Source organism: Podarcis muralis, chromosome 2 (assembly GCF_964188315.1).
Source record: "Podarcis muralis chromosome 2, rPodMur119.hap1.1, whole genome shotgun sequence".
NCBI lineage: Eukaryota > Metazoa > Chordata > Lepidosauria > Squamata > Lacertidae > Podarcis > Podarcis muralis.
The window spans coordinates 42,382,914-42,399,510 of record NC_135656.1 but is presented as its reverse complement, the minus strand read 5'-3'; positions in this window follow the sequence as shown (position 1 = coordinate 42,399,510).

The following is a 16,597-nucleotide window of genomic DNA, read 5'->3' as shown; positions in this document are numbered from 1 at the left end:
CCCATCTCGGTGGGTGGGGGGTGGGAACCCCTTCAACTTTCTAATCACAAAGTATTTGTGGTTCAGCTCTTCATACTGGGGGGACAAGACACTTTGTCCATGACCAGGAACCCTCTGTGATTTGCTTCCCATCCTCCAGGAGTGAGTCCTAGCCTTGCAAAAAATAGGTGCTAGGACTCACCCTGAATGACGCTTAGCCCCAAGCAAGACCTGGTGGTGAAGAAAGAGGCTTTGTCAACGGTTTCCAGGCATACTATGCCAGGTGTCGGACAAGGTACAGCAGACTTGAGGAAGGGAAGTTTTCGAGGCCCCATTAAAGTTCTCCTCATGCCTGGTATTGCATCTAACACCCTCGCCCCCACATGGTGGTCCCAGCTCAGCAGGGTTTTGGCTGGAGCCGCTGCAGCTGTTTCCCATTTCGACATGGATGAAAAAGATGCATCTTTCAACTTTAGATGCACTCCCCTCCCCACCACGCCTGGCTTCTAGCCCAAGCAAAGCCTGAATCCCTCCCCTCCACTTCCAGCATACATACTTGCGAAACTATTCAACTCTTTCCCAAATCAATGGCAGTTTAGTGGCAAGATAACTTACCTACAATTTGGCAAAGCACACAGGGACAGATCGACCCCTCTGCTAACTGTCAAAGGAAGCAGGGTTCTAAATCTTGGGATCAATTCCTTTGTCCAATTCACCACAGGAGCCAATCCATCAGGATGTAATCTTTCTGGAGGGAGGTTGGAACTACACATAATCTTGGCAAACTGTAAATTGCCAAGATGATGTGTGGGCAAGGGGAAGGACTTGCGGGTGAATCTGGTGGGCAGCAGGAAGAAGCCAAATCCTTCCCCCTATTCTCCTCAGCAAACACCCCACCCCCAAAGCTATTTATCTCCATAACCAGGCTTATTTCTGGTTTCAGGGAAATGAATTTTTTAAAATAGTTAAAAACCTAGGGAGGGGCCATTTGCAAGGGAGAGTTAGAATTTGGAGGAAGATTAAAGCATCTCCCCTCTCACTCACTAATCATCTGCAGATGCCCCCACCCACCCAATAGTGTGATGGGTTCAAAACCCTGCACTTCCCTTGTAATATGTTGGTCTGTCCTAAAGCTGGAGGAGTTCAGACCAGGGGATGGCGAACCTGTGACCCTCCAGAAGTTGTTTGGCTCCAGTTCACATCAGCCCCAGCCAGGATGGCCAATGGTCAAGGATGATGGGAGCCGTAGCCCAACAGCATCAGACAACCACAGGTGAACCACCCCAGGTATAAATGATGAATTTCTAGGAGTGTGGAAGAAATGTGCTTATACTTTTCACAAGTTTTAAAGGTATCTCTAAACAAAGTAGGGCAATTCCTGCTATCCACAAGAACCAAGAGTTTCCAACTATTTCTTTCTTCATTCATTACATTTATACCTCACTTTTCCTCCAAGGTGCATGAGGTGGTGTGGCGTCCATGGTTTCCCCCCTTCCTTTTTATCCTGACAACAGTCTTGTAAGGTAGGTCAGGATCAATATCATGCAGTGAACTTTGTGGCTGAGTGGGGATCTGATCCAACATTCTAACCACATGATTACCCACCATGCCAAATACCCCTTACCAGACATATATGGGGCTCACCAAGGGCTCAAGAAATCTCCTGTTTTTTGTTGCTTTCCTGGGATTACAACCACCTGCCACATGCTTGTCATTTCTACTGGGGTGTGTTTAGCTTACTGGAAAACCAATTTGTGCAGACTTGACATTAAATATAGGAACAATAAAAGAGGTTGAGGCATGAAATAAGTTATCTGGAGGTTGTGGAATCTCGAGGAAATGTTGAGCAGACCTAGGGTTAGGGGGATGCTTTAGCCAAACCATACATGATGCACGCTTTTGTGTTTCTTCCTTTTGGATTTTATTTTAGAAAAAAACCTAAAAGGAACAATTGAATGGGATAGGAAAGGAGGGACTAATTAATCGACTCTTTCCTGCCATTTGTCAACTCAAAATCATCCCAGTGCTTTTCTCCCAGTAAAGGAAAAGACACCCAGCCCTTTATCTTTTCCCTAACTGGGTTGAAAACAGCTTGGAAGAGGTGACCTTGAGCAGACAGGAAGGGAAAAGAAAGGGAAAGGATTAAGTAACACATAGACACGCAAGCCCCTTCACATCACTAGTCTTCCACTCCCAATTTCAACTGACTTTTACTTCAACCTACTCATTTATTTAAAAAAAAACAACCAACAAGAAGTGGGAGGAAGAATCATGAAACTGCTTGTGGTGTAGTTTTGGCCTCCAAATAAAAGATATCCTGTAGAGATAGAACTAGATACAGCCCTTCCAAATCATACGATCATCCTCCTCAGTGTAATTTGTCTGGACCCCAAAGCTATCCTGATTTTCTCTGTCCATTATGGCACTGAGGATGTAACATGGGCCCAGCCTGTCTGCAGATGCAGGTTTCTCCTTCCTTAAATCCCACACAAGGATGGGACTGCGTGGATAAACAAAGTGTCTACCTTACATGCCTGAATTGGTCATATTACTCGAAAACAATGGCAATAAATTTCTAGTCTGCAGGCCTAATTAGGCCCACCAGGCGTCCCATTGGGCCCATGAGGCTTCTTCCCCCAAACCTCTCCCAGTTGCCCTACACCTGATGTCATACAGCATGAGGTGTGAGGCAGATACAAACACAGCAGCAAAGGATCAGTCAGAAAGCAGAGCTTGCATTTGGTGTTTTAAATCTGGCACCAAATAAAAGACGCACTTGGATCAGTTTTCAATTCAGCACTGAAGTTCATGATTGCAGTCAACGCCTGCCACAAGCTGGGCTTGCTGTTGGTGCTGAACACCGAAAGCAAGCCCCACTTTCAGCAGAGAAAGCGGCAAGAGATTTGGTTTTCGCAGCTGCAATTTGCATGAGATCATCATTCTTCCTTCGAAGTGCAATTGACTGGCATTGTGTGATCATATGACATCAACTGAGTGACAGATGAGTGGCCCCACCCAACCGCCAAAATGAGCCCGCAGAGGTGGGCCACGCATGGGTCCAGCCTGCTAAATCAGATTCAGTATACCACTGCCCACCGCCCTGGTACTTTTATGTTATGGTTCTGCAGTGGTGCTTCTGTTGCTTTGCTCACACAGTGTCTGTTGCTTATTTTTTAAGTCATCTTTCTTCCCAAGCCCGGCCTTGAGCCTATCTTGTGGAAGATAGTGCCACTTTGGCGGCATAAATAGGCAGCTGGAGAATTCACTCAGCCCACAGCTGACCCTTAGAATTGTGCCGTCTTGTAAGCTTCTTATCTCTCTCTCTGCTACACACAGGAAAACAGACTCCTCGTCCGCACACATCTACACAGTGGGAAAGAACAGCGTAATGTGGGCACAGCTGCAAGATGCTTTGTCCCTTCCACAGGACATGCACTTATCAGCCTGGGGAAAGTCAAGGGAAGGCCAAAAAACCCATCCGTTCATTGCAACTCCTCTGCTTTTAGATATTCCTGTTGTGGGTGAGACACACCCTTCTCCAGCTACGCTTAACAGAAGGATAGCTGGTATTTCCATTGCCTTTCAAATCTTCCATTGTATTCCTCATGCTCTCTGCAGCTACCTCTTTTATTTGTGCCTCAATCGTACACCCCCCGCAACCCACAGGCTTGTGCTACGTAACTGCTTGTCCTGCCCGTTTTCCCTGGGCATCAAATTCCCATGCCCTTTGGAGGCCTCAGTCATAAGCAAACTCTTTTCCTCCAGCAGGAAGGAGGCACCAAGCTCTTACCGCCCTGCACTATGACATTCCCTTCTCCACAGAAGTGGCCTTAACCTGAGAAAATGTACAGCCACTGGCTATTTGAGGTGGCAGAATTGGGGCATCTATTTTATTATTAAGATAACAGGTGAACACAGGTCTTTTAATGACATATTCTTTGGGTGCTCCAGGTTTCACATCAAGCTCCCCCTTGCTGTGTTTTATGCCAGTTTTACATTGTTTTAGGTGCTAGTTTTAATTGGAGGGGGGGTTGTTCCTGAGCTTACTGATTTGTGACTTTTTTTGTTGATCCTTGTGTGGGATACTTAAAGTGCAGTCAAACCAACAATTCATGTTTTGCTAGATACATACAGCTCTGAAGCTCACAGACATTTCCTGTTAACTTGCTAGAGAGAACTCTGTGAGAGACATTCCCACTGTGCCGTAACAGGGGGAAGGTACAGTGGTACCTTGGGTTACAAACACCTTGGGTTACAAACACTTTGGGTTACAGACTCCGCTAACCCAGAAGTAGTATCTCGGGTTAAGAACTTTACCTCAGGATGAGAACACAAATCGCGTGCTGGCAGTGCAGCGGCAGTGGGAGGCCCCATTAGCTAAAGTGGTACCTCAGGTTAAGAATGGTTTCAGGTTAAGAACGGACCTCCAGAATGAATTAAGTTCGTAACCAGAGGTACCACTGTATCGTTATATATTCTCCCACCTGCCTGGGCACACCCTCTTCCTCACTAAACCAGCAATGTGAGACCATCTGCATATCTGAGCTCCAAGATCAGACTACATTTTAAGCTAGACTGAATTACCATTTTAAGTCTGCCTGTACAAAGCTGCTGTATCTGTTACTCTTCAACAAGTATTCTGAGTGAGTCAATGTTATTTTTATCTTTTACAAGACTACTTTGTGTGTTTGTTGTTTTAAGGGGTGGAAACCAGGAAAATCCAGCCTGCCTTAAAATCCTGGATTACTTAAAACTAGAAGGCTAAAACTAGCCTATCCAAGCTTCCCTTTTAAGCTGCAAATGGATGGCACTCTACTGCAGAAGAAAGGATATCTATTAAATATCTATTCACATCCCAACATCTTGTAAGAGTATTTATTGCATGTTTTATTGATATTTAAACTGTCCAGAAAACTTAGTTGAATGAGCAATGTATAAATGAAATAAATAAAGCAATAAATAAAATACCTTATTTGAGGACATAAACATTGATGTCGTTTCTCTCCTGAGAAAAACTACAGTGGTACCTCGGGTTACATACGCTTCAGGTTACAGACTCCGTTAATCCAGAAATAGTACCTCGGGTTAAGAACTTTGTGTCAGGATGAGATCAGAAATCGTGCTCCAGCGGTGCAGCAGGAGCAGCAGCAGGCCCCATTAGCTAAAGTGGTGCTTCAGGTTAAGAACAGTTTCAGGTTAAGAACGGACCTCCGGAACGAATTAAGTACTTAGCCCAAGGTACCACTGTATTTCAATAAACTTTCTCCGGGGCATAGTTGCCTCACTTTCATTTTATTGAAATGCACTGGCCACTTTCCTTCTCATTAATTCCTTCTTGCAGTCCTTTTTTTCTGGGGGGGACACAGGGGTAAGCATACCCCTAAACATTTTGTGAATCTAAGTTTGACCTCATTGAGGGGCAGTATTTCAATATGAGTAGGAAAATGAGAGTACCCTTAAATATTTTTTAAGAAAGAAAAAAAGCACTGCCTTTTGGGCACCTCCTTATGGCTTGCCTTTCCTCCTTGCCTTGCCTTTCCCTCACCTTCCTGCACTGCTCTCTGCCTTTTTTGTTTTGCTTGTATTGTGAGGGCAGAGAAGAGGAACTGGTGGGAGGAAGGTCAGGGGCTGTGAGGCCTCCTTTTTTTATTGTGCATTCGTTATGATTTATGTTCATGATTGGATCAGGGCGCTTCATATGTGACCCGTTTCAGTACCATTCATGCCTGTAAAAGTTTCAGAACAATCAGGCCACACTTCCTTTCTAATCAATGCATGGAACATCCCGCTGAAATCCTGTTGCTTTTACGCCGCAAATGTTCCAGGTTTTCTTTGAGTCCCACGTTTGTTGCAGGATAGTGCAAGTTTGTCCCTTCAGACTGCGGTAAGGCAGCAACACTGGGGAAGCATCACAGAAATAGTGGAATGAGTTATATACTGGAAGGTGGTGCAGTATATATACCCCATTAATGCCCTATTATTGTATCAATGATATGTTGCAGAATACATTCCCACCCCAACAGCTTAGAGGGGCCCAGAATAGGAAGGAGAGTAACAACTGAGTCTTTTCCCTTCTGCTAGTGAAAACAAAGGCCACTCCTGCTTCTCTGGTGCAAAGAAGGAGCCAGTCACCAGGCCACGCAAAATACCTTCCGTTTAAGCTGTTGACCAGGCGTTTCCCCCTTAGCCTTCTGCCGGATCAGACACGTGAACAGTGAAGCCAATACACTGAGATCTATCCTGACAACCTCACTCTCCAATCCTTTGTATTCATGCTCACTTGCATCTAGCCCCACATTACTAACTCCACAGCAGCCAGGGGATGTGTGAATAATGCCTCTTGTAGGAGCACAGGTCAGAAAGAAAACAAGCCACAAGCCAGCACTGTGGTATTGAACCCAGAGAGCTGCAATGTTCTGAAACAGAAGATGTTAGTTATGGTCTCTAGGCAGGTTCTCCAGCAATGTGAGAGGTTGCTCTTTGAAATAAGAAATATAGCAACCCTGGAGTCCCCTGACTCACAGTCTTCTTCCTGGGTGCTTTAAGTATTTGCTGGATGTTTTGGCTACAACATGATTTATATCACTCTAGTATTTATTCAACACTCTTTCTAAGTGCTCAAAGTGTTTCACATGCATTCTTCTAGTAAGGTAAAAGGCCAATGTTACAAAATCCTTATCATATGCCCTGGGGTCTTTTGAAGTGCTGTGCTTAAGTATGATTCAGCTGCCAGTCTGCTAGGCTTTTGTCCATGGAGTGGGGAAAGGCGCCACCTTTGCCTTTTCCCCAGGTAGCAAAATGTCTTGAGACAGCCTTGTCTTCATGCCACCCAATCCTACTCATAGATTCCAGGTCCAATTTCATTCAGGAAGGGCTGTGGCTCAGTGCTAGAGAATCCTGCTTTGCATGGTTCAATCCCTGGCATCTCCCAGGTAGGTCTGGGAAAGATTCCTGGTCTGAGAGCTGCTGCCGGTCAGTGTTGACAGTGCTGAGATAGTGGGACCAGTGGCTTGAATTGGGCAAAGGTGGCTTCCTTTTTTCCTACTCCCATTGCCAGAGAGCTGATTTGAAGGTCTGCCTTTTCAAAATCCCTTCCTGGGCCCAGGACTGGTGATGGTGGTGGTAGTACTGTATCCTGGAAATGTAGGGCAAAAAAGGCAGCAAGGCAAGGCCCCATTAACCATGTCACCAACTGTCTCATGCACCCTTCCTCTCACCAGGTGCATCAGTAGCAACTGCTAGTCCAGACATGAAAAGTTGGCACTGAAAGTCAGAAAAACCAACCACAAACCCGGCCTGTAAAAAGGTAGGAGAGCAACAGGGAAAACACTAAAATGCAAAGAGTTTTGCAGCAACCCTGGTGGATCCTTTAACAATGGAGTAATTGGGCACCCACTCTATCAATAGTGGCCACTCATGCTGTCTAGGTAGGAGATATGCTGTCTCTCTGAGCAGAGGTAGCATGCCTTGGCAGGAGAGGGCTATTGCCCTTGTGTCCTGCTTGAGGGCTTCCCAGAGGCATATAGTTGGCCTCTGTGGCAAACAGGATGCTAGCTTTTTAATCTCTATGGTGTGATCAACCTAGGCTCTTCTAATGTTCACAGTCCTGCTTCAAAGTTGGGGTTAGATATAGTCAGAAAACAAGAGAGGTGCTACACAGTACTTGTGCTTCTCTAGACAGATAGTTTGTTGAGCATTCGTCCAGATTCACTTGCACAACGTTTATGTGGAGTTTAGACTACAGTGGTGGTACCTCAGGTTAAGTACTTAATTCGTTCCGGAGGTCCATTCTTAACCTGAAACTGTTCTTAACCTGAAGCATCACTTTAGCTAATGGGGCCTCTTGCTGCTGCCGCGCCGCCGAAGCCCTATTTCTGTTCTTCTCCTGAAACAAAGTTCTTAACCTGAAGCACTACTTCTGGGTTAGCGGAGTGTGTAACCTGAAGCGTATGTAACCCGAGGTACCATTGTATATGTCCGGTCTTTATTGAGCATTCATACCAATTTGTTTGTGGAGAGGTTATACAATAATGAACATTCACCCCAATTTCCTATTGAAGCGTTTACAGATCTACCTGTTAATCATTATTCATCCCACACTTTTCAAGGTAATGCTTTCTTAACTGCAAAAAGTCCATATTTTAAGTGGATTTTTTCCAGTAGGGTGCCAGAGCGCTTTAATCCACTTTAGTGGCACAAAGCTAAATTTATTGGTATTTGCCTGACAATCTGGAGGTGACACTCATTGATGCAGGGCTCATCCACCTGATTTCAGATTTCAGCTTCCTCCCACTGCAGCCCCATATGACACATCCCACAATGTACAGTAGGTAGGTCCCTCTTTAACCCTCCAGAGTACCTTTTCAGGGGGTACAGGAGGAAAAGAAAGGTCAATTGTGTAAGCTGCCTTCTGCTCATGCAACTGTTGGATACAAGTCTAAACAATTTTGACTTGGGATTAGATTTATGCCTCACCCTACCTCAAAGCAGCTCATGGAATTGCATACATAGAATATTATCCCATTCGATGTTCACAATCACTCTGCAAGGTAGGTTAGGCTGAGAGAAAATGGCTCTCATTTTATTCTGGATATTTATGTGTTCTTATAACCTGATTTGTCTTTTTATTATGCAGATATTTCTAAAATATTAAATGGTCACATAAATGCTTTTAAATAGTTAAATGCAGTTTGAATTGTCTGTTAATTGCTTTGAGAGCAACGACATGATACAAAAGCAGCTTACAAGATCATAGGAAGCTGCCATGCCAAGTCAAATGGTTGGTCCATGGAGCCAGTGTGGTACAGTAGTCAGTGATAGACTAGAACCTGGGAGACCAGGGTTCAAATCTCCACTTGGCCATGCACCTCACTGGATGATCTTGGGCCAGTCATTGCTTCTTAGCCTTACTTACTTCACAGGTTTGTTGCCAGGATTAAATGAGGAGGGAGAGAACCACATATGCCACTTTGAGCTTGTTGGAAATATAAATGTAATAAATTCACTGACCAGCAGTGACTTTTCGTGATTTCAGACGGGAGGTTTCCCCACACCTTCCTGAAGATGCTGAGAAGTAGAGTCGGGATCTTCAGCATGCCAACTGTGTGCTCTGTCACTGAGTGTCAGCCATTCCCCAAACTGTAATAAATAATTGGATGAACCAATGAACTTCGTGGCTAATCAGGGATTTCAACCCAGTTTCCCCCGTCCACCTCACCACCACAATATTCCACACTAGCTCCCACTTGATTTGGCAAAGGGTTATGGTCCCACCAGCCTCACCAGCAATCCTTCGCTGCAGGGGCAAGAAACTACTGCGAAACGATAAATACAATTTCAGAAAAGCAAGAGAAAAAGAAGTCAACCACATAGCAAGAAAAACCAGACCTTGGATACCGGAATGAGGGCCAAAGAAAACAAAAGTGGTCCAGCAGTCTGCTAAATGCCCATGAATTCTACATGGAAGTTTTATTTAAAGTATTTATGTTATTTAGTACATGTCCCACTTTTCTTCCGTAACAGAACTCAAGGCAGTGTACATGGGGTTCCCAAGCAGTCTCTCTCCCATTCAAGCACTCCACAGAACCAGGCCTGGTTAACTTCAGCAAGATGGTGGCATTGTACATTCTCAGACTATGCCCTGGGAAGACCTTTTCCCCCAGTTAAGTTTTTTTGTTCAAGGCCCCTGTGTTTCTCTCTGATCGCCCCACATCATAAAGGTCTGTTCTGGGAGCACAGCTTTGCTAGGGCAATTCTCCATCCTTTCCAGTTCTGTGCAGAACTGGCTGCCGCTTCACTCAACAACGGCTAGGCTGGAGAGGTGGAGAAGCTCAGTCGCTCAGCCCCTATTGGGGGGCCCCCCAACCTAAAGCCAAGGACCACTCCACATTCCCTTTCAGGCAACCAGCTGTTCCCATCAAGCTGCCAGCTGTGTCAGAAGACTGAAAACAGCAGCCCATTGTAGTGTGGGACTGGAGCACTGCCAGGGCATGGAAACAGTGTGAGAGAGTGTATGTGTGTGAGAGAAAGAGTGTATGTGCGCAGTGTTTTAATCTGAGCCCCAGATTCTGCAGGCCAGGCCCCCATTGAGAGGTCCTTCCCACCCACTCCTCCACCTCCCATATCCACCCTAGAGCTGCAGCAAAGCTCTCATGAAAGCCATTAGCTTACTTGTACCCAGAATAAATGTCTCCAGATGGCAACCCAAGAACCCTGGCAAGTCCTAGCTAGCAGATAAGGCCTGTTTGCTTTCATAAAGCAAGCTCCTTGCTCCTCCTGGGTTTTTATTCCATACAGATAATCCTATCCTTCCCTGTCTCTGAAAGTGGGGGGGGGGGGGTTTAGGAAATAACTACCAAATAGGGCTGGTACAGTTCAGACACCAGAAAATCCATTTTTATTAGATTTCATGTTTCCCCATATTTGTGTCCTGAGCTGTTGCTCTCAGTATCTTCCCAATCTGGGCAAGTTCCACTTCCTGCTGGGAGATGGTAGTTTACAGCACCTCCTGATAGATCTCATCAATAGTGATAATACTTAACATTTGCAAAGTGTTTTAGTTGCCATCCATGCAAACCCTGTAAGGTAATCATTTCCAGAATGGTAGTCCTTTTAGGCTCAAATTTAAATTCTGCTTACCTCAGAGTAAGCTCTGCTAAATTCAGGTTTACTTCTGACAATGGTTAGGATTGCACTGTAGGACTCTTGCAGCAAAATGAGGCGGCTTGTGGCACTTTCACAGACTTATGTTTACTATGTGGTCCACATAGTAATTATGATCCACATAATGTGGATCATGTTTTCATGAACCTCACTTCTATTTGATGAAGTAGACTGTAGCTCTTAAAAGCTTTAGGTCTGTTAAATCGTTAAGGTTCCACAAAACTCTGCTGGTTTTCCTGAATTTTTAATTTATTGTTATTTCATACAATTTATATACTGCCTAACGGGTTTGCGACATCGGCGAGATCCGAATCAGGGGCTTCCTGCTTCGTAATGGTCACACCCGCACCATACATTTAAATCACACGGCTTCCCCCAAAGAACTGAGGGAACTGTAGTTCGTTAAGGGCGCTGGGAACCGAAGCTCGTGGGGGGGGGTGCAAACTACATTTCCCAAGATTGGGGGGGGGGGAGCAGCGTGCTTCAACTGTATGGCGTGAGTGCGTCTCTTCACCATTACGCAGAGGACAAAAGCAAAAAAAGCTCCTCGGCCCCGAGGGGGTCGTTACGCCCACCGCTACCTTATGGGCAGCCCAGTTCTCCACAGCGCCAGATGAGGCCGAGCCCTCAGCGCCACCAAAAGAGAAGCCGCCTAACACTGGCTGCAACCTTGCGCCCCGCACTTCGGATTGAAAAAACGCTCCTCCTCCTCCTCCTCTACCAGCTTCACTTCTTCGGCTTGTGCCGGCGCTTTCGCTGCGAGGAGGGCAGTCCGCGGCTGCGTTCTCCGTGCAAGCGGCGCTCCTCGGCTCCACTTCGGACGAGTGTGCCCGTTTGCTCGGGCCACGGAAAGCCCTGCGTACTCGCCAGCCACCTCCTGCACGGTTTGCACCGAGCCGCCACCGCCAGTGCCGCTGAGATCAACCCCCCTTGTTTGGCGGTTCTCTTACTCCTCCCTGTATCGGAGCTTCCTGCCTTCTCCGGCCCTCTGCTGTTTGAGGAGTTCAAGCACATACGCACACCATGGCGGCGGCGGCGGCGTTGGGAACGTCTTTGCCCTTCTCCTGCGGTCAGAGCGCCTCTTCCCCAGCTCTCTGGGCTGCCCTAGGTAGCCACCTAGAGCCTCCTCGTGGTGGCGCCGATGCCGAGCGTGGCGCGGGGAATAACTCACTCTCTCCCCGGTTTCATCTTTCTACCACGCAATGAGTCCGTAAGGGACTGTGGAGGCCAATTCTGGATCCACGCGTCCTTCCACAGTGGGGACCTAGGTTTCCCGGCGGGAGTTGATCACGGTGTGGATTTGCCAAGCCTGCCTTCCTTTTAGCACGTTTCTCGCTTGCGTCCTGAGTTCGAGTGTCTTCAAAGCCCATGACACCTTTGGTAAAGGCTGTTCTCCAGTGGGAGCACTCGCAGGCCATTGTTTCCCAATTGTTGGTGTTTATACAGTGGTACCTCGGGTTACATACGCTTCAGGTTACAGACTCCGCTAACCCAGAAATAGTACCTCAGGTCAAGAACTTTGCTTCAGGATGAGAACAGAAATCGTGCAGCAGCGGCGCAGCGGCAACAGGAGGTCCCATTAGCTAAAGTGGTGCTTCAGGTTAAGAACAGTTTCAGGTTAAGAAGAGAACTCCAGAATGAATTAAGTTCTTAACCCGAGGTACCACTGTACTGCATTTTTAAAAATTTGCCTTGAAACAGTGTTTAAACCCCTTTGTTGACCACCAGTATTATGCTTTCCATTTTTAAGTTTGGAATAGAGGTAGTTGCTTTGGAAGACAATAATCAGGCATCCGCACAACATGACCAGTCCAGCAAAGTTGGTGTTGTAAGGTGGGAGGGGCTGCCTCCCTCCTCGGCCTTTCCTATTCCTGTCTCTGGCTCCCCTTTAAAAGGCTTTGTGCCTCAGTGCTTATAGGGAATCTGCCTTGAAATTCAATAGCACATACAGGGGAGATAAGAGTGGCCTAGTAGATAGAGCGTGGGACAAATCCACTCTTTGCCATGCAGCTCCCTGAGTGGCCTTGGCTCCAGTCTCCTTACCCCCCCCCCCAATTACCTCACAAGGTTGTTGTGACTGTAAGTATAAAGGGGGGGGGGCAATGACAATAACTGTGCATGCCACTTTCAGCTCCTTGGAGGAAAGGTGTGCTATATTGTTAATAATAAAACCGCTTTGAGGTTATTTGTTTTTAAAGCAGTATACAAATGTTATGAAATAAATGAGCCATGGCAGTTTCACCGTATTCTCTCTCCCCTCCGGAAAGACACTGCAACACTATATACAATTCAGGGGTTTTGCTTTTATCTACCTCTTAATCTGTTCCTACGTACATTGTTCCTACGTACATTGGTTGGACAGTGTTCTTGAAGCTACAAACATGAGTCTGACCAAACTGCGGGAGGCAGTGGAAGACAGGAGTGCCTGACGTGCTTTGGTCCATGGGGTCACGAAGAGTCGGACACGACTAAACGACTAAACAACAACAACGTACATTTTGGTGGTGGCAAGATCTAAAGGAGAGGCACCTAAATAGTGTGGCCAACTTTTATCCTAAAAGGGTTCCATGCTTTGAAGCTGAAAATTTTACTCAGCCTAGAGAAGGAGATAGGAAAGCTTTTACCTGCCGATCATGTAGCCATTAAAAGTAGAGGAGCCCTGCCTGGAGAAAAAGTTGGCAATCCTAGACAGGTTCCTCCTTAGGTAACAGCTCCTACCTATGTTGCTGATGCTGGGAGAGGTTCCCAGTTAGTGCAAGAAGCAGCCTATGCAGTCAGCAGGTATAAAGAATGTGGCTTTGGGGAGGGGGCAAGCTTCACTGCACTGTCATGGTGGGTACGCATTTCATATAACCCACCTGGATGAAAGGCAGCACTGGATGCTTCTCTGCAGCACCTCAAGGTAGTCCTGCTAAAGAATGGATCCATAAATGAGCTTGAATCTGATTCCAGAAGCTGCTTCAAGTTTGTAGGAGAGTAAGAAAGAGTAAGGAGGAGTGTGTGTGCAGAAACCACAGTAAGGTTCAAAGCCAGTGCATTAAATCGCAAAAATGAAAGTAAACTTCAAGAGCAGGTTTTGTGTACAACAATCTACTCCTAATGGACAGACATAACAGGTGGGATCATAGTCCAGTGGGGGAGCAGGCCCCAGCTTCAACCTCTAGGATCTCCAGTTGAAAAAAGGACAAAGAAGGGGGTGGGAAATTTCTCTGCCTGAGCCACTGGAGAGATGTTGCCAGTCAGAAGAGGCAATACTGAGCTAAGCGTAAGAAGCACCTGCTGCTAAAGCCAATGGTCCATCTAGTCCAGCATCCTGCCCTCATAGTGGCCACCTGGATGCCTGTGGGAAACCACCAAGCAGGATTTGAGCCGAACACTGCTCACCCTTCCTGTGCTCTCCAGCAATTGGTATTCAGAAGCATTACTGCCTCCAGCTGTGGAGGCAGAGCATACACATCATGGCTAGGAGCCATTGATAGCCTTCTCCATGAATCTGCCCAGTCGTTTTTTAAAGCCATCTAAGTAAGCCATCACTGCCTCCTGTGGCAGCAGGTTCCATAGTTTAACTATGTGCAATACTCAGACCTCATATAAGGCAGCTTCCTAATTAAACGTGGCCTGAAAAATATACTCGGAAGCTATACCCCCCCCTCACTAAATTGCACCACAACAAGAGAACTGGACTCTGGTACTTCCTGCCCCACTAGAAACACAGTCCTTACCCAGAGCTCAGGTCAGGAGAGATACATAATGATTCCCACTCACCCCTTTCCTCATGAGAGCCACCCAGTTGAAGGAAAGGGTGATGTTAAAAATAAAGGAGAATGGAAGAAAAGGTCGGAGAGGAGCAATGCTCCAAGTCGTGGGACACAAATAGCTGAGAGGACCAGTAAGGGAACAACTCACACTGGTATAAATAGCCCTGAAATGCAGACTGTTCCCAGCATTTTGGTCCTTTCCTGTACCCAGCTACTGTAGGCTTCCTGTTAAACCCACACGAGTGCACCCCACCAGGCCAAGTCCATGGCACAACTTCAGTAACAGCATTCCTTTAACCTCTGGCAAGACAATTAGGCCTACAATATGCAGTACAAGGTCTCCCTGGCAGGTCTCACAGTGCAAGGGGATGTAAACAAAGCCAAATTCCAGGAGATGAGTGGGTGAAGAAACTCCCATTATGCTCAACTAAGCAATTCTGAATGGGACCTCAATTTCAAAGCCATTGTCAAATTTCTGGTTCAGCACAAGGTAACTAGATTGCTAGAGTTGGGTGTGGGTGGAGTTTTTAGCCCTAGAGCAAACCCCATAACTTGATTCACAGCTCCCATGAAGTGCACACACTTCTCCCACTGCTGGTTGTTTTAAAACATTCCCTTCTTTGTGTGTGTGTTTTTTTAAAGCAAAGTCCTACAACATATAACACATGAAGCAAAATAAAACTCCTCTGATCAAGCCCCTGGAATAACATCCATTTCGCCCAAATACTATTTTAGGCCTAGGCTGCTCAGGCCAAGCAAAATGATCAGAGATTTTTTGAATGATGCTCAGAAATGGCTACTGGGCAAAAACATTTCTCTGAACTCATAAATACCTCGGGTTACAGACGCTTCAGATTACAGACTCTGCTAACCCATTAGACAGAAGGCACAGTCAGGTGAGGGTTTAGAGACACTTTGATTGACTGCAAGAAGACAAAGGAGAGGTTAGGTTTTTTTATATGTATGACGTCCAAGTCAAAATTCTGTGATTACAGTATTACAAAAATTCACAGAAAACTAATCCAGGTAATAGAATTTCCTATGGACCTGTCGGTGATACTTTCTGGTGATAAGCCATTGATGATGTTATTTTCCATTGACAAATTCATGGAGGATAAGGCTATCTATGGAAAATAAGACTATCCATAGCTTATCATTGAGCCTAAGGCTCTTAATGGCTACTAGCCATCCATTGTTCCAGATGGCTCCACTAGGCTGACAGTGGGTGGGAGAAGATATTCAAGCCCCACTGATAAGCCAGCACCACCTCAGATCCCCAAAGGAAGAAAGCTAGTCCCATGGATTGCCTTTCCAGCACTGAGGGACCAAGATTCATCTATCTATCTATCTATCTATCTATCTATCTATCTATCTATCTATCATCTATCTATCTATCATCTATCATATTTCTTAATTCCCCTTTATCAGATCATTTCAGCGCTGTGTACAAAAGTGTGAATAAAATAATTCACACAACGTAACTGTATAATATATAATATTTTTATAGATATATGCATACACAAAACAAAAATGCAGAATAACACAGTTCCAACAAAAATGTACTGTAATTAAAATGCCTAGGTAAACAGGAAGGTTTTAACCTGGTGTAAAAAAAGAAGAAGTATAAAGTCAATGTCATACATGTCTCCTTGGGGAGGGCATTCCAAAATCTAGGCTCTGCTACAGAAAAAGCCGTTGGGTGTGCCAGAAACACCCTTCCACTGCATCCCGCTTAGGAACTGCTGTGTTTAACTCCATGTGCATCTGTTTTTCTTTCATGGAAACACACATAGATCTGGCCTGCCCCTGTCTAGGGAGGAAGGGTCTGCCTTTTTCAGTGGTCAACATGCATTGCTTAGCATGCTTGTTTGGCCCACTCCACATTTTGCCTCTGACCCCTCCCTTCCCTGGGTCCCTTGGTATGGATGGGAATGTGGTGTGGGTGGGAACTATCCTTTCTCCTCACTGAGAGGACAGTATGGATGGCCCCTGGCTGCTGACTTGTCTGCCTTTTTGTCTGCTCTGTCTGGCCTCATTGGCCATCTCTTGACCACTCGGATCTTGCAACACTGCTCTGAGTGAGAGCTCTCTGGGGTGTATGTCCATACAGAGCTCACTAATCTCTTCATGTGGACCCTGTCCAAGAATGTCGGCTGTCACATTCCAAATCAGCTAAAGCTTCCCAACACTCATCAGTG